Here is a 26,135-nt window from a genome sequence, read left to right as displayed (position 1 = left end):
GTGTTTTGGGTTTCAGATTTTTTTTTTTTTGAATTTTGGAATATTTGCATATGCATAATAAGATATTCTTAGGAATGGAAGCCAAGTCCAAACACAAAATTCATTTAAAAAAAAAAGAAAGAAAGAAAGTGGCAAGGGTAGGGAACTCCTATTCACTTGTTTGATTCATATATTATAAGTATTTTTTTAATATTTCTATGCATGGTGACAATTACAAAGATAAATAAGAACCTGTTCCTAGCCAAGCAATAGTGAAATCTTGGATTTACATAGTCCATTATAGCTCGTCACATCCTTTCACTTACCACGCAAACATCTTCCACAACCCTGTGAAGAAGTTACGGGTCATTTTCACTATTTTTAGATCAGGAAACAGACCCACTGAGCCCTAAGTCTGTTGCTACCCGTATCTCACAATGCTCCTGCTCATCACCATGTCATTGGTCATTCTTTCTGCCGATGAGGAGGCTGTCAGTTCATCATTTAGATATGCATAACATTCACCGATACGCACTGGATTGCTCCTACAAGCCAGGCACCAAAGGTTTTGGGACGGGTGAGATGAAATAAACAAGTCCACGTCTCAGTGAGTGAAAAAACAAGTAAACAGAGAAAAGTGGTCAGTGACTCAACAGAACGCTCAGTGTGTAAACGGGAGCATCCACCCCAAGTCCATAAAAACCCAGCCACCCAAGCTCAAGTCCCCTCCCCACCATACGGTTTTTTTTTTTTTAACACAACCTCAGTTCATATTTATTTGGCTTTGCCCTAAATCCCTGAATGATTTGAATCTACAACATTTCATCCTTTATTATATATGCTGTTTTATATTTCCAGTTTTCTCTTATGTGTGTCTTACCCACTCCACCAGATTTCTAAGTTCCCTATGGGCAAAGAAAAAGCCTTAGTTCCCCGGTCATACTGAGCCCCTTGCTCCTGCATTCCACTCTGAGGCCATGAGCATGCCACATCCGAGAGGATGATTCATAAATAGTTAATTCCTTGATTTGGTTACTGCTTAGCTATCACACTGGGCGGCACAGACTGCGATAACTCAATCCACACTTTACGTCAGCAACAATCTTGAAGCCAAATGTTTGCTTGCCTTATTCTGGTTTATACTTTGTTAATGGGTCTCTCCTTTACGAGGTGGTAACGGGAGACAATCCTAGCAGCTAACACACGAGGAGGCCAACCTGGCTCCAGCCACAGGTGCAGGCTAGGCGGGCATCCTCTTCATTCGGACCCCTTGAGAGTGCTCTGAATTTTTCACGGCTTCAAATATGTATACCTCGAGTCATCACCACAGACAGGAGGAGAAGAGGATATGAAAGGCTGATAAAAATCTTCCTAGTCTTCTAGATGTTCCTCTCCCTTTTGCATGACTCTAAAGCAGAAATTTCATCAAGATTGAATTAAAATGTGACCTTTGATTATAAAACCATCGGCTTGAGATTCTAATAGGTACAGTGAACTTACCCTGTCACTGATAGCCCTTTTAGACTGGCCGACTTAAAAGGCTATACACATTCCACAAATGGATTAGTAAACTGTGGTATATGTATACCATGGAGTACTACTCAGCTATAAGAAATAACGATGATACGACATCTCTTTGGTTCTCCTGGAGAGAGCTGGAACCCATTATATTAAGTGAAGTATCCAAAGAATGGAAAAACAAGCATCACATGTACTCACCAGAAAACTGGTTTCCCTGATCATCACCTAAATGCACATCAGGGAAGGATACCAATTGGATATCAGACTGGGATGGGGGGTGGGGGGAGGGGATGGGTGTATGCCTACATGACGAGTGCGTTGCACACCCTCTGGGGAATGGTCATGCTTGAAGGTGCAGACCCGGGGAGGTGGGGGGGGGGAAGGGATGGAGGTATGACTACATGATGAGTGCCAGGCGCACTGTCTGGAGAATGAGAACGGATGCGCTTGGGATTCTGACTCAGGGGGATGGGCGGGACATGGACAATGTATATGACCTGAACTTATGCACCCCCATGATGAGCTGAAATAAAAAAAAAAAAAGGCTATACATTCACGTTAGCAATGCTGTCATAACCAAAATACATGTTGACATGTTTTTCAGATGTTGGTATACGTTCTTACTCTAAAATGACAGCGCTGGCTTAGGTTAGAACTCATTCAGAGCAAGGTCCAGTAAGTAATAACATCTTAGTAGGAACAACTAAACAAATAACAACAGGTTGATTATAAGTAAGCAGAAGTTCTGGAATAAGTATGAGGTGCTTAACTGTGAGGTTTCTTCTCTGATCTCATGAATGTCACCAGTGAATGTGATAAAATCCTAAGTCGTCTGAACAAAAAACAGGAAAAAATAAATGTATGGAAATATTTGAAAATAATAAGTTCTTAATTTGCTCCTTTGCTCTTAGAGGTATCTGTCATTTTCTTAGAAATGTAGATAGGTGCCTATTGGGTTATTAATAGCTACATTTGATTTTTTTAATACAAGGACCATAAAAGGTGGTAGAAGTTTTATTAAATATTCTTCAACTTTATCGACCAGAAGACTCACTTGAGAAATTTGGTAGAATGTAGATTCCCAGGACCAATTCCCAAAGATTCTGATTCTTCTTTAGGCTCTGAAGGAGGAAGACTTTCCTGGGTCTCTTCACTCTTATGGCCAAGATAGGGTAAGAGGCCCCTTTTCCACTTGGGGCAGGAGGTGAAGGCTCCTCAGCATGAGGCTGAGCCCAGAAACAAGGCACAGAGCCACTCTGCTCTGGGCTGTCTTCCTTTTCCCATTAATATAATTGAAAAAATTAGAAAACCAAAGTAAGCAGATCATGGAGAAAATAACCACACAAGCCATTTGGGCTGCTGTCTATTGTCAGGTTAAAGGAGGAAGTGGTATCTGCAAAACTTGAGTGCGGCCTGGCCCGGTTTACAAGGGACAAGCCACATGGTGCTTTGGTGATAAAAGCCAACGTGGTATTAAAGACGGCCATTATTTTACCATGTCCTTAGTTCCCCTGTAGTAGGTATCTGGATGAGAGTCAAGATATTAGTCACCTTTGACACAGTAACACTGATTCTTTGCAAACAAGTATTTTGTGTTCTCACAAAAATCTCCTTGTTCCTATAACCAAATAAAAGAAAATAAACTATCAGCCTCATCATGGCTTGTGTGTTTATTTTACTTGGATAAAGGACTATGCACTTTTTATTAACCAACTTAAGAGAAAAGGAACTCAACCACAGCTACCTCTTGTTTCACAGAGAGGAGAAATTGAAAAGACGGAGAAGGAAATTAAACACCAGGGACACCCCTAAACTGGCAAATCTGCAAATCTGGGGTGTGTCTGGAGACTGCTACAACAGCATAACTAAAAAGTTAGGAACATGGTGTTGCATTTCTTAATGTAGCATAAAGGAACTTATTCTGCAGATACACATTTTTAACGTTGACAGAGAGTAGCAGTGGACAAGATAACAACACATTTTGTATTTATACGGTTATTTCGAAGTGATTTATCTCCTATGATTAATCTTTACAGAGTCTCTGAGACATAAGTACTCTTTTCCAGATGCTGAAATTAAAACACACAGAAGTTATTACCCCAGCATCACACATATGACTTTGACATAATGTATACATGAAACCGTCTTTCTAGGCTTCACAAAAGCACATGATTTAATCCTCTGATTGGACTAGAGAAGAATGGATGGAGCCTGATATGACTTAATCACCAACATCCGTGACTCATCAGCCCGGTCCATTAGGGTCTTTCCAGCTCCCTCCGTCTGTTAATTAGTCACCAGGTTTAATCATTTTAACCCTTTCACATTTCCTGACTCCATTCTTTCCTCTTCATCGTCAGCGTCCAAATTCACACTAAATTCCTGAACATTTGCCAGACACCTAATATTCCCATCATAACACTGTTTCTTTGCACATGGGTTCTCTCTGCCTAAAATTACTTCCTTCCTTCCTTCCTTGTCCACTCGTAAACTTCGCAAAATGACTTCCCCTTTTGTTCATCCATAAATGCAATACTTATTTCTCAATATTTTGTTGGCAGGACCTTTCTCAGAAAGGATCAGACTTTTACCAAAAGACATTTGGGTAATAACAATTTCCCAAAAGGCTTTTGACCTTTCACCAAAATATGGGTGCTAATGTCCACAGCTAGGAATCTGCAAAACTCACATGAAAAGGTGGCACAAACCATGAAACATGGAGCACCTGAGGTTGTGCTTTTTTTTATTACTACAACTCAGAACACCCTGGACCTCATTGTGTGTTTGTCTTCACATCGCTGCATGGCCATTTTTATTAGTATGTTGTTGAACTTTATTGTTGTGATTGAAACCTGTCTGATATGACATGAAATATAGGTGAGGTCAAAAGGTGATCAGTAAATCATGCAAAAGATTAAAATCTTCTCAAAAGCCAGAGGAGAAAATATACTCCTTCAAGGAAGGGGTTCTTTGCTCTTGGTTATGAAAAGCAAACAAATAAACATTCTCACCATACCAAGGATTCCTGTGCACAAATCAACGGTAACCATGACGGACCTATTTCTGCTGCTGGTGGCCGTCACACGGTAACACTCACAAGCTGTTCCCCTCGTACAAACTGCTAACCCACAAAGCCACATGCAACCAAAAGCCTTCCTGGATTTCTGCAGGCAAAGGATGACAATACCATATCAATGACTCTTATTCAACTTCAGTAAATAAACACCTGAGGATCTTCCTTTCCATGGTGCCCAGTAACTCTAAACAGACACCCTTCATTAGAAGGCAAGAAGTTACAAAAATGTTGGCCTTCATATAAAAGAAAACAGAAATTTGTAACTACCAAGTGTGACTAATCATGGAAGATGCATTCGCCAAAAGAAAGAGATCACTATGCTATTTAAGATAAAAATGTCAAAATCGCACACCAAGAAAAACAGTAGTCTAAATACTTCACAAGTTCCCCAGGGTTTGGAAATTACCAAATCAAAATGAGACACAAATATATATTATATACATACTATACAATAAGTAAATTACAAGAGGAAAATTTTCTTTCACTATCCAGGAGAAATAATGCTGACACTTATCACTGAATCACTATCATACCTCGATCTACAGCTGATCCTTGAACAAACAACATGGGTTGGAACTACACAGGTCCATTTATGCAGATTTTTTTTTTTAATAAAAATTATACCAAGTCTGCCTCTCCTGCCTCCCTTTCCACCTCTGCCACCTCTCTCGCCTCTGTCACCCCTGAGACAACAAGACCAACCTCTCTTCCTCCTCCTCCTCTATTCAACATGAAGACATTGAGGATCAAGACCTTTATGATGATCCACTTCCATTTAATGAAAAGGAAACACATTTTCTCTTATGATTTTCTTAATAACCTTTTGCTTTCTCTAGCTTACTTTATGGTAAGAATACAGTATGGAATACATATAATATACAAAATATCTTTTGATTGACTGGGATACTGGTAAGACTTCCAATCAACATTAGATTATTAGATATGACAGATTTAAATCAATATTAAAGATATTGAGAAGGCCGGGCGCAGTGGCTCACGCCTGTAATCCTAGCACTCTGGGAGGCCGAGGCGGGTGGATCGCTCGAGGTCAGGAGTTCGAGACCAGCCTGAGCAAGAGTGAGACCCCGTCTCTACTAAAAATAGAAAGAAATTATCTGGCCAACTAAAAAATATATATACAAAAAAATTAGCCGGGCATGGTGGCTCATGCCTGTAGTCCCAGCTACTCGGGAGGCTGAGGCAGGAGGATCGCTTAAGCCCAGGAGTCTGAGGTTGCTGTGAGCTAGGCTGACGCCATGGCACTCACTCTAGCCCGGGCAACAAAGTGACACTCTGTCTCAAAAAAAAAAAAGATATTGAGAGTAAAAAGCATAATAATGTTGTATCATTTATTCTTTTAAGAGACATCTCCTATTACACTTCATGCTCACCTAAGGGGCTGAGAACTCTAGTCTTACCTCTTCATAATGCAAGTATGTATATCTCGAATAGTCATGTGTCTAACAGTGTAGAAAATGCAGTTATAATGATGAGATCTGGAGTAAGGCTGGATACATAAATAATAACTGTAATATTCTCTGAATGTTTATTATGTGCCAGGCATACTTCCAAGCACTGTGTATCTACTATCTCTGTTGAACTTTATAACAACCACGTAAGGGAGTTCTATTTTTTGTTCTCAATTTCCAGAAGAAGAAACTGAGGCCAAGAGACCGTAAGTAGTTTGACCACACAGTTGGGAGAGTAAGGATTAGAACTCAGTAATCAATCCAAAGCCTGCGTACTCTGAGCTGTTACAATATGCAGTTTCTCAAAGAAGGGAAAAAATTTAAAGTGCACGTGATGTGAGTTTTACTCGACATAGAGGAAATGTAAAAGTGCCACATCCTGAAAGAAAGTGGAAGAAAAACGTATACGAGCCCCAGAAAAACAACATTAATTGTGTTGTCGACTCCACCCAAAGTAAAGTGGTTTTAAAAAGGGAAGGAAATTAGTATCAAGTATCATCCCGGATTCAGTGGTTAAGGTTAAGGTTCAGCCAACTAACAAGTAACCTTGTCTCTTGGAATATCTCTTATCTACAATAATATCCAAAATATGTTAGAAAAAATACATTTTTAATGAAGTCAGAAATGGGTTAGGCTTTTCCATCTTTGCAAGCTGAAGCTGATTCAGTCCTCGGTGTAGATTTGAAAGGAAAAGAATCAGGGAGTTTGAAGTTGGGAAATCTGGGGAAGACCCAGGACAGAGTACTCTAAACACACTGTTGGTTAGGCTAGTTTCTAAGCAAATTCTAGCAAAAGCTTTTTTAAAAAATCGGTTAAAATTTTCAAGTTGAAAGATATACAGTTTCCATGAGTTTTACATTTTCCTAATTGTATGAAATTAGAAATTGCTCAAATTCCATAAGAGCCTGAAAACATATGAGAAATGAGTTTTACATTGTCCTAATTGTATGAAATTAGACATTGCTCAAATTCCATAAGAGCCTGAAAACGTGTTAGAAATATGAGGCTTCATTTTCATGTCGGTAACACAGCAGGTTCACAGAATCAGTTTATTAAAAATATATATATAATCAGGGTTTGTAAGTGACTCACTTAAGTACGCAAATATTCAGGTCAAGGGGAAATGGCCATGGTTTTCCTTGAAGGACAGAGCATAAAATTATTCTATGACGAGGAGGAGGAGAAAAGTCACTTTGGAAAGAAGTATTTTGACTCTATAGTCTAAAGCTAAAGGCAAAATAAAGTATTTTGACTCTGTAGTCTAAGGCTAAATACTGGACTCTAGTTAGTAAATATTTTTCACTGAGATGTGGATTAGCAATTTATACTGAAGATTTAAGCAAATAAGTAAAGAGACTGTAGGAAGGAGAGACATTCCTTTGTGGATGAGCACAGCTAACCCCCAGATCTTGGTTTCTAAACACCATTCTTCAATTAAAGAAATCTGAGTTTCTTGGAGAAATGACTGATTCAAGGGTTGGATCAAAGAAAGTATAAGAAAATCCCAGAGCTTCATGTAGTACCAGGAAATAAAAAGTGTCTGAAAATGATGGTGGCAGCCGGGCGCGGTGGCTCACGCCTGTAATCCCAGCACTCTGGGAGGCCGAGGCGGGAGGATCGCTCGAGGTCAGGAGTTCGAGACCAGCCTGAGCAACAGCGAGACCCCGTCTCCACTAAAAATAGAAAGAAATTATATGGCCAACTAAAAATCTATATAGAAAAAATTAGCTGGCCATAGTGGCGCATGCCTGTAGTCCCAGCTACTTGGGAGGCTGAGGCAGGAGGATCGCTTAAGCCAAGGAGTCTGAGGTTGCTGTGAGCTAGGCTGACGCCACAGCACTCATTCTAGCCTGGGCAACAAAGCGAGACTCTGTCTCAAAAAAAAAAAAAGAAAAAGAAAATGATGGTGGCATGAAGAAAAGACATGGGAGCCAACTTGAGGGGGCTCCTCGTGGTGAAATCTGGACAATTTGAGCAACAAAACAAATATCAGTTGCAATGGACCATAACTCATAAAGCAAATACCCATGAGCCCATACTGATATAACTAAATATTAAAAGTAAATAAGGAAGGGAGAGGGAAGGTTCTTCCTTACAGACCAAGTTTAACTAACAAATGTAGGATGAACGATGAAAATAAAAGGTCACCACTTGGCAAACACCACAGTGACAACTGTTCCAGGCAAAAATGACCAATGAGTGTTAAAATTCGTGGTTCAAAGTGTGATGAGAAACTGATCATGCACATAGTGTCTCTACACATAATGCTAATTAATTACAGAGAGGAAACTAGCGAGTTTACAGTAGAGAAGCCTGGCAGAACTCAACTGAGGAAGTGAAGTGAACATCACTGGTACTCACACAAGTTAGACATCATGTAGTTCCTGACACAATGCACTGAGAAGGGCAAAGCATCACCTCTGTGGTCCTCTTGCCAGAAACCCACAACCTAAACTTGATCATCAGAAAACCCAAAGTGAGAAACATTCTCCAAAATCACTGGTCACTACTCTTCAAAAGTGTCAAGAGCTTGTAAGAAAAAGAAATATCAAGGAACTGTCCCAGAGTGGAGGAGACTCGGAGGCATGACAGCTACATGTAGTGTGTAATTTCTGTCTGTATCCTGGTCTAGAAAAAAGGTTATTGGTGAGACAATTGATGAAATTGAATAACAACATATAACAGTAATTCATCAAAGTTTATTTCCTGGTTTTGATAACTTTAAGACGTTAACTTTGGAAAAAGTTTCTATGAAATAAATTTTGCAAATTTTTTGTCTCAAATTCTATTAAAATAAAAAGTTAAAAAGTAAAATATAAGATTTAAAATCCCTATGATATTGAATGGTGACCCTCTCCAAGAGTGAATCTCAGTAACAATAACTAACACTTGCACCTGGAATGCTTTCAGCTGTGCTATCTCTTTGGCCCATTATCCCCATGTTACAAAATATTTTAAGTGGCTTGGCACTGCTAGTAAATGTCAGAACAGCACTGACCCTTAAATAGAGTTTTTAAGAAATCTATTACCAGTGTAGTGTTTACCACATCAGCTGCTTATCTGGTTTTACATTTCTGTAAAAGCTTTATGAGGATAGGAGTAGAAAGGAGGAGTTAATAATTATACAATAGTTTGTTCAAGCACTTTTGGACAATAAAAGTAGTATATTTTAGTCCATGGCTTTGGAGGTTCCAAAAGGAACAGAAATAATGACCAATGCCGTACATCCTGGAAATGTGTAACTGAAGAAGAAAGAGGGCTGACAAACACTATGACCAATAATTATGAGAAGGAATATGGGACAAAAAAGATATTAAGAAAGTTTGGTACTTACAGAAAACTGATATGACAAGCTTATAGAGTAATAAAAATATAAAGCAAAGGAAGGAGGGAAGGAAGGAAGAGAAAAAAAAGAACGGGGGGGAGGTTGGGAAGGGGAGAGAGGATTTACAGGGAACAAAAATGGAAGAAAGAGAAGAAAAAGTGGTCAGAGAAAGAATAGAAACAAGACACTTAACTTCAAAGAGGAAAGGGCCTATCACTCTGAATCAGAATAGAAGCAAATGAGATATTGATGTGGTCCCTAACTCACAGTTCTCACCTGCTCAGATTCATTAGAATTCAGAACATGAAGCAGCTGAAACTTCTAAGGGAAACTGAGGCTAATTCTGCAGACGCCCAGAGGCACTGTCTCATCACGGGACAAAGTATACTTCTGACCAGAGCCCTCCTTGGACTAGGAAACAAGTGTAGACTCAGGACAAAAGCCCAGATGAAAAACACGGATTCCAAGTCCCCAGTAAGTACCTATTCCACACTGAACCCCCGTCGGGACCCCCGCTCCGTATCACTGCGCCCTTCAGCCTGGTTTCCACACATCCACGTGTCTGTCAACAGACCTGCAAGTCCCAGTGATTTCTAGGTAACATTCATCAGCTGAAATAGAGCCTAGCTGATTTATTAATAAAAACAAGTGAAAAAGTCACAGGACCGCAAGTGGCAATTAATAGCAGAAAAGGATAGTTTCCATTATTTATTTTGTAATCATGATTTCTGAATTGGACATTTAAATTCATATACAAAAATTATCCAAGTAAATGAGAGAAAAATAAAGCTTTTATTTTCCTAAGGGCTCACTGTAAATGCACGAGTGTACCACATTAGCCATCAGTGAGTTAAAAAGAAAAATTATAATCTAAAACCAATCATTAACCATAATGTAAAAAACTTATCAACTTAAAATTAGTCATTATATATTTATTGATCACATTTATTTTTATATGATGAATTGCAAGGCTTTTAGTATCATGCCTGATTTACTCAAGACTTCCAAGAGGATAAAGCAAGATAAGATGGTTAATCAAGCTGAAGTACCAAGTTTTGCATTAACCCTTATGAACACTAGTCACAGGTAAGAGAAAAGAGTCATCTTGCTTCAATAACAGGAGAGTGTGAAACTAAGCAAATCTATTAAGAAAAGGCAAATTGGAGTTTGCAGAAAGAAGCATTATGTTGGACTAAACGCATAAAGATTAAAAAATCTTAGATTCTTAACACTATATTGGGTGGTCTCTATGGGGAAAAATTCATTAATAAATTATACAATTATCATGGCTTTTATAATGTCATGCCATACAAGCTGTTTTGGGAGAAAAAAAACAAAACAAAACACAAAACCTTTTCAAATAAGCTATCAAATGCTATTATAGTTGGTGACCACTAATTTACCACAAACAGAAGGAACTGCATTAATACATCTGCCAAAGGTAAATGCATCATTCTAACAGGAACTGAGTCTAATTAATAACCTCCTGGAAGCTGCCAAACAAAGGTTCTATGACTGAATTGTTTACAGTTCTTAACAGTCATAAAATAATGGGGCTTCCCTGCCTCTTATTAAAATCAATTACAGCACAAAATTCAGCCTCTCATAAACGGAACAGGTAGACTGGTTCATGTGGGAACACATTCTAAAGAGAACTATCTGGAAATTTAACAATGGAATACCAGGAAATTGCAAGGTAAAGAAATTACCAACTCAAGATAAAGCATGTAATACCTTTATTTCAAATCAAAGCTCAAATTTAAGGTAAAAAATTAACCTTTTACCGCCTGCCTTCCTCCAACTCCGTAAACACGGTCTAAATCATTCTGGTTACAATTTATGGATCAACATTTGTATCAAGAATCAATCTCCAATCTCATAACCAGTCACTGGATCTGTTTCCTGACAACCTTGGCAAAAAAGCATCACCAGCTCTAATTCAGCGTATCCCAGACCAATATGAAATATCACCAGTCATTTCATCACATTCCACGTTAACATGATATATATATATTCTCCCTCTCCTTCCCATTTCTGCTGCCTCCAGGCCCATGGCAATATGACCTTTGAGTATCATTTACTCTTTCTGAATTATTTGAGCATTTCACATTAATAATACAGCTCATAAGTGATATCATACACTAATTGCTTGGCATTTCCACCAAATATAGTTCAATATAATTTTATTTTTACTTAATGGGTTATTTCTAAGAGATGAAGAAAATATCTATCATCCCATCAAACTAACAGAAAACAGCAGTAAGAAATACGCCCCTATTATTATTGCTGTGCGTTGGGACAGAGTGTTATTTTCTAAACAAATAGGTACTAACCCCCACAAGCCCCTAGTGTTCTACTCTTGCTTGAAAATGTATCATCAGACGCACAGTCCCAGATGTGCCACCATTGAGCCCTGTGCCAATCTCTGCAGGAAGTCTAGGCATTTAGTATTCTCTCTTTTGAGACACAGAAACAAGCCCATGTTTCTGAGACCCCATCCTGCGCTTTTCAAAGCTGCGGGGAAGGGACCCGGGGCAGCATGTGCGGCCCCCCGCAGCTCAGCCCGCACCAGGGCTCACCTTGCTCCAGATGAAAAGTCTGTCTCCCCCAGCTGAGCCAGGAGCCACAGGGCCAACTCGCTCTCTTTATCCTCTCCTGCTTTAGAAAGGAGTCCCCCTGAGTCTTCCAGCCCCAGTGTCAGGCTCATGTCAGGGAAGCTAAGGAAACTCTCTGGAATGTTCCGCAAATTAAACGATCGAGGGTGGGATTGCAAACAGAGCGATGATGACAGCACTGCACAGAAGGAGCTGTCCTTGTGTCTCAGGTTTACACAGCGGCCACCAGGAGCTGAGTCTTCTTCCCCCTCCTCCTCCTCCTCCATTCCCTCACTCACCTTCCCCGATTAGTTGACTGGTCAAGACGGCGCTTAAAGAGAATAACCAGTTATTTTTCACTTCTGTTTTTGTTTTCTGCATGAAATCTCCTAAGTGTTAAATACCATCAGACTTACTTGTTTCCTTGCTTTTCAGGACTATGAAGAGCATAAAATAAGAGAATAGTGCACAGCTGTGGTGTGGTTCGAAGACTGAACTGAATGAAAATCTACCGTGTATTAAGCACCTTCAATTTATACTAAATGGGTTCAACGTAATTAATATTATTACAAGGAATGTCCAAGGAATTAGATTAAAAATGTACCTGAAAACCGAAAGTGTTGCAAGTTACACCTTGATATTCATACGGTGTATTTTTCAGCTGCCGTTAGGGTTAATCTAAGCTTCATAAAAATGCTTTTGAAGACGTTTGTTATAGATTCACTTGCTCATTTCTGAGCCAAAGTTCTTCATCGAAATGGTAGAACACAGAAAATTATATGAGCGATTCTTATCAATTTTGCCAAAGGTGATACTTAACTAGTAACTTCTAGTTGCAAAGCAAAGGAGGTAATTTATTATATACATTGGATTTCTTAGGAAAGTATTTAGGTTTAATTCTCTCAGGGAACCCCAGGTGAGAAAGGGTCCTAAGGAAAAGGCCAGCCACCAAAAATCAGGAACCTGGTCTGCTTGTTCTTCACTGTGTGTCTGGGGTCAAATCCCCTAAATCACTACGGACTCCTTTTCCATATTGGAAGATTTGAGGTGGGATGCCAATAGCTGTTTTTTAAGTAAGCTTTTGTTCTGAAGTCTGAAAAATTAATTCATTCTAAGACGAATGTAGCATGTAACTTTAATCTGTTGTGGGCCTATTGTGTAGGCCTAGTATAGATGATGAATATGAAAGATTACCCAAAAGACGTTTTTATTTTTCATTCTGTAGTTCCAACCTTCTTTTCTCATCTAAATTTTCACCAAATGTATAGGAAAATGAGGGTACACATTTCTATTATATCTCCCTTTCTCTCCACTCCTACTGAGGTGTTAAGACTCAGAGTCACCCAAAAAAAAGAGGGAAGCAGGAGTTCCCTTTCAAGTTGGCTTTGGTTTGCTAGGCAACAATTTTGTCCCTACAACCCCTTTTATAACCACAGTATCTACGAGGTGAATAGAAGCACTAATTTAAAAATACACACAAGCAACCAAGCAAGCCAAGGACTTGACAAACGCACGAAGGAAGATAGAAGAGAGAAAAGAATTTTAAGGAAACCATCCTGTGATGTAAGTGATTCCAAGGCAAAGTTCACCTCCAATTTGAAAACATATCAAAGGTTCTTCAAAAGGCCCTGAATGAGTCACTCTAGCAGAATGAGCTCTATCCTTAGCCTGACCCGGAATCTACAAGGCCAACATAAGGGCAGGAAGCCAAAGGAAGGCAGGGAGGACTCATGTCACTTATCGTGGATAGCTCTGGTAAGCAAGTGGCATTTCTTAACACAGAGAATCAAACAGATGCATTTAATGTTTTAATCATAACATTTATTTGAACACAAGAAATGTCCAGTTGCATTGAATGAAAACCTCCATAAGGCATTTCATTAAAAATACGGCTGTCATTGGGAAACTAGTAACTTCTACTCAAGAGAGCTATCCCTAGTATGTTTTCAAGTTATATTTGCTCACTGTACTAAAAGAGCCGAGATTTTCATCGCTTTTCTTACTGCATAGTCAATACACAGTGCAGAGAGCTTGAGGCTACTCTCTCCCTTGCATCATAAACACCAGTTGTCATCTAAGAATAGATATGGTTTGCATTTGAGTTACTGAAATGGCAGAAACTCTATGACTTCATTTCCAATTTCCCAAATGATTTTACAAAATATGGAGTTGAAACTCAATCTTTTAACTTTGTTAGCCAGTTTCTCAACGGGAATGTTCTTGGCATTGGGGCAGGGGAAACCCTTTGTAGTGAGGGACTGTCACATACACATTGCAGAACATATGGTACTCTTGACCTGGGCCCTGAATGCCAGTTAGCTTCACCCAATCATTGTGATGATCAAAACCACCCTCACACATTTTCAAATTCCCTTTGGAGAGGGTATCGCACATGCCCCTAAACCCACAGCTGATGAAAACTAGCCCACTGGCACGTGAAATTTGTCAAGGACAGGTCACGTGAAACTTTGTCATGCTAGGTATATATCTTCCAGATACTCACTCCTCTATAAAATCAAATATCCATTTTTCAGAGCCCTGCCAAATACATGCGCATAGCCACATTCTTATAAAAATTGCTCAGAAGGAACATCCTACCATCTGGCAACATAGGTTTTTCCATGCTGGAACAATCCTAAAAAGTATTTACTCTAACCTCCTCATTTTATAGATAAGGAGACTGAAGTCCAGAAAAGCTAAGTGATTTGCCTGAGTTCATCGATGACAATTAATACCAGAAGTAGGATTAGAGTCCACAGTCTCCTTGCTCTTTGCCCAACGTCCTTCTCACTCTTCTCCAATCATAGAACCAAAAATAAAGCAGGACCTTTCAAAACATCTCTCAAGCTACTGCTTAAATATGAAATTTTCCCTCTGGGGAGCCAGAAGGTAGACTTGCTTACCCTTGAAACTCATTTTTCCTGACACTTTTGTCCTTAAAAATACGTTCACACAATACTAAGAATTAACTTTTAGTAAAAGTTAACATATATATTACATATATACCTATTAAAAAGCTGCTTTTTAAAAATCCAAGGTAATGTTTTCTTAAAGAATGGAAAAGAAAGCCTTCAAGTCCTTTCCAGTGACTTTGGATGCTGTGTTTTCAAACAGGATGCTTTATGTCTTAAAGTAAATACACACACCAACCATAAACCAAATACAACAGACTAGGATACTACATGCAACGAAAGAAGACAGGTCAATGCAATATTATCAGCTCTCTCGTTAAAGTAATGACATAGAATCAGTAAATAACTTAAAACACACTCATTGTTTTCTTTGAGGCGGGAAAAATCCTCGGTATACAAATTTATATCACTTACATTTTTATCCAAAAGGTTTTTTTGTTTATCGTCAATATTATCATGGCCTTCACTAAATTGCCTAGCTCCCTCCCGTCTGCATGTACTTTTCAAAATAAATGTCAATCGGCAAAATATTGAGTACAGTTTTTTATGAATTTTTAATTTAACTCCTAATTTTACAGCTATTCAGGCATCTGGACCGTTATCATGAAAATGTTTCAAACTGAATAAAATTTAGATGACTCAGGGCTCAGGGCTACACACAAAGAATGTTACGGTTTTATCTTGTAGTTCTAGAAGAAAGTATAGAATCTATTCAATATCCTTCTACCTATAAACTAACTGACTTCCGGGGGATTTACCCACAAGCACTGTGAGCACGTAGCATAGACAAATAGGAGAAGCAACTACACGGAATCAAAGTCACACAAACTCAGGGTGGCATCCCCTGGGGAGTTGAAATCTTTAGTCAGTACAATATCAAGGTGTACTTCTGATCACTCTTAAGTATTTAGATGTATCTTACTGAAGTATCTAGCTTTTTTATGATTTCCAAATGCCACCTTTGACTAACAATTGGTCCTCAAATTTTAGGGTGCATCAGAATCACCAGGAGGCCTTATAAATCCGCCCCAGGTGGGGCTCAGTAATTTGCATTTTTCAGGTGGAACCCAGGCTGCTGGTCCTCTACTGCATTTGAGAACTGCTACCTTAAAGACTTTTAAAAGTACTTATTTTTTGGCAGTTATCAATAATCAGAAGTATATGTGAACGATTATAAGAATAATAACGTCTACTCAGTGTGGGTGTATGAGATGCACACATACACAAAACTGAAATTGAAACATGAAACAATTTTTACTTTTACTGCATATAATGAGCCTTGATTTTTTTCTATTCCAGGCCATTTCATCTTATTCTATTCCTTTTCATTCAAGAAGAAATGTTGGTCATGAACCACTAATTTGATTTTATGACCACTGTTAGATCAAGACCTACAGTTTGAAAAATACTGCTCAGAACTCCTCTGTTCATCACTGAATATAATAACTATTAACTTGTATTAATACTTACCAGGGCCAGATACACGCCAATCTCTTTTTATACATTGCTGACTTTATAAATTAAAAGTGCCTAACAGGCCGGGCGTGGTGGCTCACGCCTGTAGTCCTAGCACTCTGGGAGGCAGAGGCAGGAGGATGGCTCGAGGTCAGGAGTTCGAGACCAGCCTGAGCAACAGCAAGACCCCGTCTCTACTAAAAGTAGAAAGAAATGATCTGGACAGCTAAAAATATATATAGAAAACAAAAATTAGCCGGGCATGGTGGTACATGCCTGTAGTCCCAGCTACTCGGGAGGCTGAGGCAGGAGGATTGCTCAAACCCAGGAATTTGAGATTGCTGGGAGCTTGACGCCACAGCACTCTAGCCCGGGCAACAAAGCAAGTCTCCAAAAAAAAAAAAAAGGTGCATAACAACACTCTGAAGCAGGTACTATTCAATGACCATATTTACAGAGAGGAAAACTGTGGTTGGTGAATACAACAGTGCATGGTGAACGCCCAGGGTCCGGTCACAAGGTTTAAGAATATCAGAACCAGGTTGTAACTAACATGGGTCTAATCCACAGCAAACAATGACGGCTGTTCCCTTGAAGTGAGACTTTTTAATTTGAATCTCAGATCTAGCACGTAGTGGCTGCGTGATTTTTGGCAAGTTACTAAGCCTCTCCAGGTTTCAGTTCACCCATCTATAAAAGATAACAAGCCCCGTGTAGGAGCTGTGAGGATTAAATGAAATAATCCATGACAAGCGCTGAGCATATAGCTAACACATAGTAAGGCTTAAATAATTATTATCTATTATTAGACGGGGATGGAATTCTTAATTGCCACATCAAACACTGCCTCCTTTTCCTTGGCTTTTAGTTCCTGGTACTGTCTCTGGATTTGCCTTTTCTCCTGATTTCCTGGCTTCTGACACTTGTTATCTAGTGACCTTGCTTCTCCCCTTCCCCCATCCCTCCTCCTTGCGCAGCTGGACTTGTTCTGTAGGAGTCCTCAGAGCTCCTCAGCAGACAAACCCCGTGCCCCTCACCTGCCTCCAGGTACCAAAGACCAAGGCTCCTCCTTGGAACCTGTGAACTTGACCTTAATCCCATAGATACCGAAAAGTTATTTCATGATAAAAGCATGAGTTGTCACCAAAACATGAACTCTCTAATCAGCAAATCAAAAATGTAAAAAAGTAAAGATCTCCTTTAATTAAATCTAATGTCCCTCAAGTACCAGGACTCAAGATAATTACTAAATAGCCAACATTAGTATTTCTATTTTGCTTAATTAAGACTGTTATTGCCCATTCCACAAGCAGGATCTTCAAATTTAACTTCATTATTAGTCTTCACAGCTAAATCTAGGACCACCCCCCACTGGGATTTCACAGATTACAGATTTTACAGTATAATAAAAAAAAAACTGTGGAAAATGTATATTAATTATAACTGTTTCCATCATCTTTAAGTTCAAGTGCATCCTGTGATTTCCAGAAGGAAAAAAATGATTTCACAGTAGTTTTTGTTTTGTTTTGCTTATGCTTTAAAATTGCAAACAGCACAATATTTCATCTATTGTAAGGATTTGATAGGCATGTCTGGGCTGGTCTGGAAGTGAATTATGTTTTGTAGCATTGTTACATTTGGAAAATGAACTCTGAGTCCAAATAGACATTTTTCATGTGAACTTCTTCGGGTATAACTACCTGTACAGATTTTATTTTATGTGCTTTAGTCACAACTTTACTTGCTCAGTTATTAAAGAAACATTAACAGAAGTCTACCATGTTTCAGACACTGGGCTGGGCACGTGGATTCAGGTGGTTCCCCAGCCACCAATCCACCCATTGAAGAACTCGCAGTAGTTGAAGGGGTTGGGGAAATACATACAAATTATCAAACTAATTATTAAATATTCAAAATGTTATGGAAGCAGACAAGATGAAACGATTAGTTCTTCTTTCGTGAAATTGAGTATGTTTTCCCAAAGGAAATTCCACTTGAAGTCGGCCACCAAGAATCAAGAGGGACTTTCCGGGCAGAGGGCATTCCAGCAGAATCCATGAACAAGAGATCAGAATTGTGAACAGTGAGGCAGCTAAAGGAAGAGGCAGCTAAAAAGAAATGGCTTGGAAGAGCTTTTAGACACTCTACGCAAGAGTTTAGGGTCAATATTGTATGTCACTGGGATCCAACAAAGGTTTTTGAACAAGGGACTTACACGATCAGATCTGTACTTTATAAAGATCAATCGTAGCCATGTCACGGTAGAGTGTAGATACTGCTTAAAACCACACATGTACACAATAACCTCTGAAAACTGAACATTCTTTGATTTCTCATCACAATAACCCTCCCACTTCCAAATGTGCTTTTACTTATCTGCTGAAACCATCAGAACCTTGTAAAGTTTAAGTTCACAGAGCAAAGACAGATGGGTGACCACCGCGAGACTCAATGTGAGGTTCTGACTCGTCACACGAAGAGCATTAACTGCATGGGTAAGTTCACCATTTACTACTCTATTTTTAAATATCCTTCTTCATGGCTTTAAGAATAAACAGGCATCTTTCCATTTTAAATCGTTTCTTTTTCCTCAGTGAAATTTGATCAGTATAGAGTGGTTGCCCCAGGCTCTTATAATCAACCTCCTTCCACACTCACATGTGACCAGTTGGGTGGCTGTCCCTTCTCACTGGGCTCCAGGCTGAATCTCTTACCCACTTCCCCATCTTGTTTTTCCAAAGCACTCACCTTTACCAAAACTCAAAACACGGCAGAAATAAGGAATCAGCATTACATGGCTCAATTCATGGAAAAAGAACACTTTGCTGACCAGAAAAAGCCACAGGAAAATGACCACAGCTAATCAAGATGGTGCTACAGCAGGAAACAAGGCATGGTCTGGACTTCACAGTGGCATTGCCTGCTTTCAGCCCTAACAAGCCACCCCGGACACTAATAGAGTCAGAAAGAAAACACCCTTCAATGGGCCAGTAGGTCACAGCGAAACTATTAAGGGAGCTGTTGGTAAACTCCAAAGAGGCCTTGGCTAAGACAGCAAAGTAATCAGACACAAATTACTCATCACCACCTGCTGCACATTCCTCGCGCTTCCTGCCCCACCCCCACTCTTCACCCTGGAGAGTCCAAGACCACACTGTAAATAAAACCACGATCCATGAAAGCTCCCAGGGCTTTGGCCATTACCATCCTGAGCAAAAGCTGAAGGGATTTTGCTGGAGACTTCAGCCAAGAACACTTTTACACTTAAATCTATGTTCTCGTTTGGAAGGGTGCATTGCTATTTCTGTGGTGGGTTTTTTTTTTCTTTAGAACTTAATTCTTTTCCACTTACTATCAGGTTTTTATTTTCAAATAGTTCAAATTCATAGTATGTAGAGCCCAGAAGAATATTACAGAGAAACCACCCTCAACTTAAATCCAAACCCCTAAGATGAAGTAATGAAATCAAGTAATATAGCTGGAAGCCAAGGACAGTCTGAGTTTCAACAGCCTCTTACATGCAGAAAGAATTAGAGGTTCTCCTTCGTCGTATCATACTGCTTGCATAGTCCTTCCACGAACCTCAAACTAAACTCCAGATCTGAAACTCAGTTTATTCCTTATGCCCACTTAAAGGCCTTCCAGCAAGAACGTACCTCCTGTGAGTGGTAGGAAGATGTCATTTATTTTAGAGTTTTGCCAGTATCTTACTCTTCCAAGATGTCTAAGGTGAAATCTCTGACAACTCAGTCATGCCTCTAGAAAGAACATATTTCTAGACTTGCTACCTGAAGGTAGGGGCACTCAGGGAAGATTAAGGGGGGGGGGGGGTGTAATTGTGCTCTCCTAGAAATTGAAATATGCCCAGAGAAAAAGAAGTATTAAGAAATTTAAAAGGGGGAGCAAAATCTTAACAAGTTTAATATGCCTTTATACTTGTTTTCTGGATTTTTCTAATGTATTAATTCTGTGTGTTTTATGTTTTATGATGTTCAATTCCAACATCCATTCTTGCCCTTAACTATTAGTTTTGAATTCTAATTAGAATCAGTGGACATATTGTTTGTATTTAATCTGTCTGTCCGTCTTCTTCTCTGTAATTGAGTAAGGCTCTTAAATTCTACTGCAAATATCCTTGGATTTCGATTAATTTTTCTTACTTACTAGACATAGCACTACATATTGTTTTACTTATGAATAAGCAAACCCTTAACAACATTCATATTGTAAATACCCAGCATGATTTATTTATTTCCTCTTTTTAGAAAGAAGCAAAACAATGATGAGTGGGAAGGTTAAAAAAAAGAATAACATAAAACCAAATACTTCAGAAACAGAAACTGCTTGGAGGTAATGTTTAATTCAAATGAATTAAAATAGATATAGACTGCAAAGAAGTCTGGGCTTCCTACTACTAGTTGATATCGAAAACCTGACATCTCTAAGGAATTCAGAGTAACATTACCTCCCTTTTATTTGGGTATTTATAAAAGAAATGCAGTCTAAAGTATTTATTTTAAAATGAGACTATATTCCATATTTATTCTTAAGAGAAGATAGCTACTTCCTCAAAATGTCACTCTTTAAAAAAAAAAAAAAATAGACCAAACCTTATGTGGGTTAAAATTCACCACGGATTCCTTCATGTTTTGTCTTTGCAAAAAAAAAGAAACTGTTTACTGTTAAAACTACCTCTGTGTGTAGGAAACTCTCAGAAGACACTAGTGGGAACAGAAATGGGGGGAAGGGAAAGATGGATAGTAAAAGAGGAAATTGAATTGCACAGAGTTTTTTTTATTAATTCCATCTATTTTTGAAGCCACAAACACAGACTACCAAGTACTGCTTCCCAGCACACGTATGTGCGCGCGCGCGCGCGCACACACACACACACACACACACACACACACTCTGCACAGCACGAGCTGCCTGCGGTCCCCTGTCCCCCGCAGCCCCCTCCCCTGTCCCAGTCCGGCCCCCGCGGGGACTCGCACCCCCCCACCCACGACCGCGTCACCTACCCCTGCCGGGAGCGCACGACAGACGCCGCCGGTGGCTGCTCCGAGGGACGAGGCTCGAGGGACGAGGCTCCCGGGACAAGCCGAAAGAAAATGAAAATTACAAAGGGGGGCAGGGCGGCCGCTTCACTTCCCGCGGCGCGGGGACGTGGCGAGCCCCATCCGCGGCGCCGGTTTGGGGACAACACGGTGGGACGCTGGCGGGGGGCCGGGGGGCGTCCCCGAGGCGCCGCTGTCCCCGCTGTCCCCGCCGCAGCCCTGACCGCCCCCCGAGCCCGCTCGCTGCTCTCCAGCCGGAGCCGCGCCGAGTCGCCGCACGCACTTGAGCGGTCCCAGCAGTTGCGCAGAGCGGAGTCCCCGAAGTTGGCAGGAGGGACCGTGCGCGAGCGTGTCAACACACGGCGCGCCAGGCTGGGACAACTGAGCGGGGCCGCGGCCCGGGTTTCGGGTTTCAGCCGGCGACTCGGGGCGTTGCTGGGGGGCCCGGCAGGGGCCCCGCCCTCCCCGCGCCGGGGTCATCCGCGGGCCCGCGCGACACCCCGGGGACCAGACCCAACCGGCCCTGCCCGGTCCCCTCTGCAGCTGGCCGCGCCTCGTGCGTATGGCAGACGCGTGGGGGTCACCGATCTAGGGCGGCTCCCACCAATTCTGTCTCTCTTAAATCTTATTTCCCCCAATCAGAGTGACCTGGGTCATAAAAATCCTTATTCCTAGAAATGCATATTTAGCTGAAGGCCCTCCGGTGAGAGCATGAGAGAAATTCAAAGCATGATGACCTGTTTGTCGTGGTTTAAGAGCTCTCAGAGTTACACAATGTGAGGGAAAGAGGACAGAGTAGTAAGCATTTTGCTAAGGCGGGCTCGTCTTCCAAGCGTCACAAAAAAAAATCTATTTCAAACCGAAATCTTACAGTTGTGGTTACTTGGCATGCCAAGTCAAATGATTGCAAAAAGCTTTATGAAGATCTCTGTTTTAAGCCATTTAGAAAGTATCGCCAGATATCTTTTAAGACACAGAATGGGATTTCCAGTGACAGGGAAAGAGAGCAGTCGTTCAGATTTAGAAACACCAAAAATAAAAGGAGGAGTGGACGCCGGTATGTTTTTCCTTTTTATCCTGTTTCTCCAGTTTCTTGGAGAAACCAATCTGTCCCATCCCAGACTGAGGTCCTACCGGAAAATTGATTTTCTGGCTGGAGAATTCTCAGCCCTTTAACAAATCAGATTAAGTTCTGTGGGGGGATAAAAATCTCTTTTGGCATTTCGTTTTTGAAAATGTGTATGGAATCCTCAGCCAGAAGCAATGTGGCTTATTTGCTGATTGGTGGGAATAAATTACCTTCATCAATTCACATGGCCTTACGTGTTCTAGCAGTACCCTGGCAGGGGAATGCTGATGCACGGTTTCAGATGAAAGCTGGAAAACAATGAAATTAACCAAAATGAAACCGGCATACACTTGATAGACTCCAAAGCCTCAAGATGACAAGAGTCAATATGTGTGATTCAAGATTGTAACGTTTTAAAAAGGAACCTATCGTACCATGGATATATTTCAGAATCTAACAGATTTTATCATAGCAACTTAGACTCAAAGTGATACAAAATCGAACTCGGTGTTATTGCTGGGTAGTCCCTAGTCCAAGATATTGATACACCTCCAAGACACACTCCACCCACGTATCCAAGGCCTTTTGCTTCATATCTTCTAGCTCTGTTTCCACCTTTCCATATGGTAGCACTTCATTGATGTGTGTGATGTGTATGATCATCTTAAACTAGAAAGTAAGGAGAGGAAGGTTATCCACTTGAGAATTAGGCAGTTGAGCGGGTGGGGGAGGAGTTATATTCATGAACACAAGCCTCCCCCTCCCCTCCCCCTCCTCTGCAGAAAGAGAAGGGTCACTGCATTCCTTTCCTAGAAGCTCCTTAGGGATTTAGCAAAGAATCTGTTATGAAAGTATAACCTGGTTGTTCACTGGACTGTATGTTATTCTTCTCTTATTTCTACAAATTGGAACTAGAGATGAATTGGGATTAGGAGACATGCCTAGTCAGTATAAAAGGCAGGCAGAGTGTGAGGGTCCTCAGTATTTATGGGGAAGATGTGTAATACTTCTAGGATCGGAGGGATTCCAGAGACCTAGAAATATAATGGAGATGGAAGAGGGGGAGGGGGGAAGGGGAGGGGGAGGGGAGAAAGAAGATAATAGCCTCATTACACTTGGACAAGTTGAATGTCATTATTGCCACAGTCAAGGACAAGAAAACCACCCATAGACAAAGCCACCTGGACATATTTCTATTAGGCCATTCATTTTTTATTGTTTGTTTGTTTGTTATTTAGAGAAAGAGTCTCTCTCTGTCTCCCAGGCTGGAGTGCAGTGACAGGATCACAGCTCAATGCAGCCTTGAACTCTTGAACTGAACTCCTAGGCTCAAGTTATCCTCCTGCCTCAGCCTTCTGAGTAGCTGGGACTACAGGCATGCCTCACCATGCCTGGCTAATTATTTTTATTTTTATTTTTGTAGAGACAGTTACTCAGTATGTTGCCCAGGCTGGTCTCAAACTCCTACGCTCAAGTAATCCTCCCACCTCGGCCTCCCAAAGAGCTGGGATTACAGTTGTGAGCCACTGCACCCGGCCAGGCCATTCTTTAATTGGAATTTAGTTAAGAAAACCTCAGCAAGAGTTTGTAACAACCCACTTTGTCTAACATTTCAAGTATATGGGTCAAATGTTACTATTAAACAAGTATAGAATTAAAATGTATTTTAATGTACTTTACTCAGTGAAAAATTGCAAAGTTTTCCACCAGATTCCTTGCCAGATTCTTTGAAGACCTTAGCATAGAATAATCCATTGTCTTATTACCCAATTGTCCATTACTATCAGATACTGGGCTGTTTAATTATGTTTTCTTTTAGGAAAACATAAATTCCTAAGAGGGCAAGAAACACAGTAACAAAACTGAATAGTCAAGAATTGCCAAAATCCTAACATTTCCAACAGACTCTTAGCAACAATGCAGAATCTGTGTGGGTACTGGGACATGCCAAGATCTGATTTCAGGAATAAGAGAGAAAGCTATGCTTTAAAGCATGTCTGTTTCTAAACGACCGTTTTTGTTTTTTCTTTTTATTTCCTGGTGGAAGTTCCTTTTCCATAAAGTCCAGCTTTGTCTCAGCTAAATAAGGTGGAAAGAGATTGAGGGAGTTTCTTACACTTTGGATCCCATGATTCAGGGAAAGGGGGTGTAGTACTATTGTTAAAATGGTGGGACAGAATCAATCCAGCTAAAGACCACCAGAAAGATAACAGAGGAGAGAAAGAGCAAAAGGAAGCGTAATAGAAGAATCTGTTAGTACTATGGCTGTGGACTCCTTTCTTGCCCCCGTAATTATAGCACATGCCTGCTACCAGTGCACGGCTTTAAAAATAAAGTACATTATGTGCCCATTCAGATTCTGAGACAGCATGGTATCAACCATCACCACACTGTTATTAAATTGACATTCGTTTTGGGGACAGCCCAAATCACACTCTATCATCCTCCAGAACCCCAAAGTAGATAATACAAAAAGATCCATGATTTAATTTGTTTTCAAAATAATGTTTGTCGTTTTTTTGTCTAATTACAAAATTAGTTAGCCTAACTCATGAAACTTGGAACCTACAGAGAAGTATAAAAGAAGAAATTAAAAATTGCCCCGATCTTCCCATCAGGGATACATATTTTTAACATTTTGAATGTCTACATTGTTTTTTCTCCTCTGTGTATGTCCCTTTCCTGTACAATAATTTGGATCGTGTTGATCACCAACACAAGGTCCTTTTTCCCTGGACCCCAAACTCAAACTTCAGTTTCTAGTTAAAATGGTTTTCTTTGACGCTGTTGAAACCTAGATCCAGGAGTTTACTGGCTTCTATTAAAGAACTAAACTCTCCGCTTCAAAACAAGCAGAATTCCCCTAGTCAGGTGCCAGGGAAAGTTTCTGCTTTAAACTTGCAGTGGCCATTTCTAAAGCTCTCACTACTCTAGTCTCCTTGTGCTTGCTGACTCACAATTCCTCTATGACAGTCTTTAACGTCCCTTCATTCACATCTTAGCTCGCCACATCCTCTATCCTTTACTGACCCATGAGGACAGGCACAAACACGTACACACACGTGCACACACACAATGCACATTTATATCACACATATGCACACATAAAGTGAGCTATTTCTATGGACATGCAACCATCCACGTGTGGACTCAGCTCTTAACACTGGAATGAAAATATGAAACATTTAGAAATCTAATTTCATTTGAGCAGTTGAGCAACAACAAGGTGGGTTTATTCTCAATACACATGCCTTTTTGTAGATTTCAAGCTCATTCTCATTTCGAAATCTTTTCATTAAGTTTACATTTTATAGAATATTAAATATTGCCATGGAAATAATACCATTCTTTTCCCAAGAATTATTTACTTGTAAGTCTACCTAAATTACATGTGTAGCTTTTAAAAGTTTCCTATTGCCTTATACTCAAGCAGATAGAAAGTAAGTTTTCAATAAATTCGTCACATTCACAATTCATGTGTCTAATTGCAGTGTCACGTGTATTCCAGGCTTTATCATCTGTCTAGGCAATTTTCATTTTATCCAATTTTCTTCATATTCCAGACTCTTGGAATGTATTTTATTTTTGCCTCTAATTCTATTCTCTTCCTCTTTTCATTGTCTGCCTTATCTAGTTTCAGCTGATTTGAAAATTAAAGAAAAGGAAGAACCTTTGCCA

The 26,135-nt window shown here is 40.1% G+C and overlaps 1 protein-coding gene across 1 annotated transcript in view; it reads right to left on the bottom strand.

The window, feature by feature from the left end:
* Positions 1 to 21,556, bottom strand: part of ARHGAP24 (Rho GTPase activating protein 24) — a 289,475-nt gene extending 267,919 nt beyond the window's left edge. The window contains exon 1 of the mRNA XM_045536754.1: positions 21,353 to 21,556. The gene's annotated coding sequence lies outside the window, so the exon portion shown is untranslated. The remainder of the gene's footprint in view (positions 1 to 21,352) is intronic.
* Between the last annotated feature and the right edge of the window lie 4,579 nt (positions 21,557 to 26,135).

This window comes from Lemur catta, chromosome 24 (assembly GCF_020740605.2).
Source record: "Lemur catta isolate mLemCat1 chromosome 24, mLemCat1.pri, whole genome shotgun sequence".
NCBI classification, from domain to species: Eukaryota; Metazoa; Chordata; class Mammalia; order Primates; family Lemuridae; genus Lemur; species Lemur catta.
Note: the sequence above shows the minus strand (reverse complement) of the source record. Positions and strands in the feature narration are given on the sequence as shown.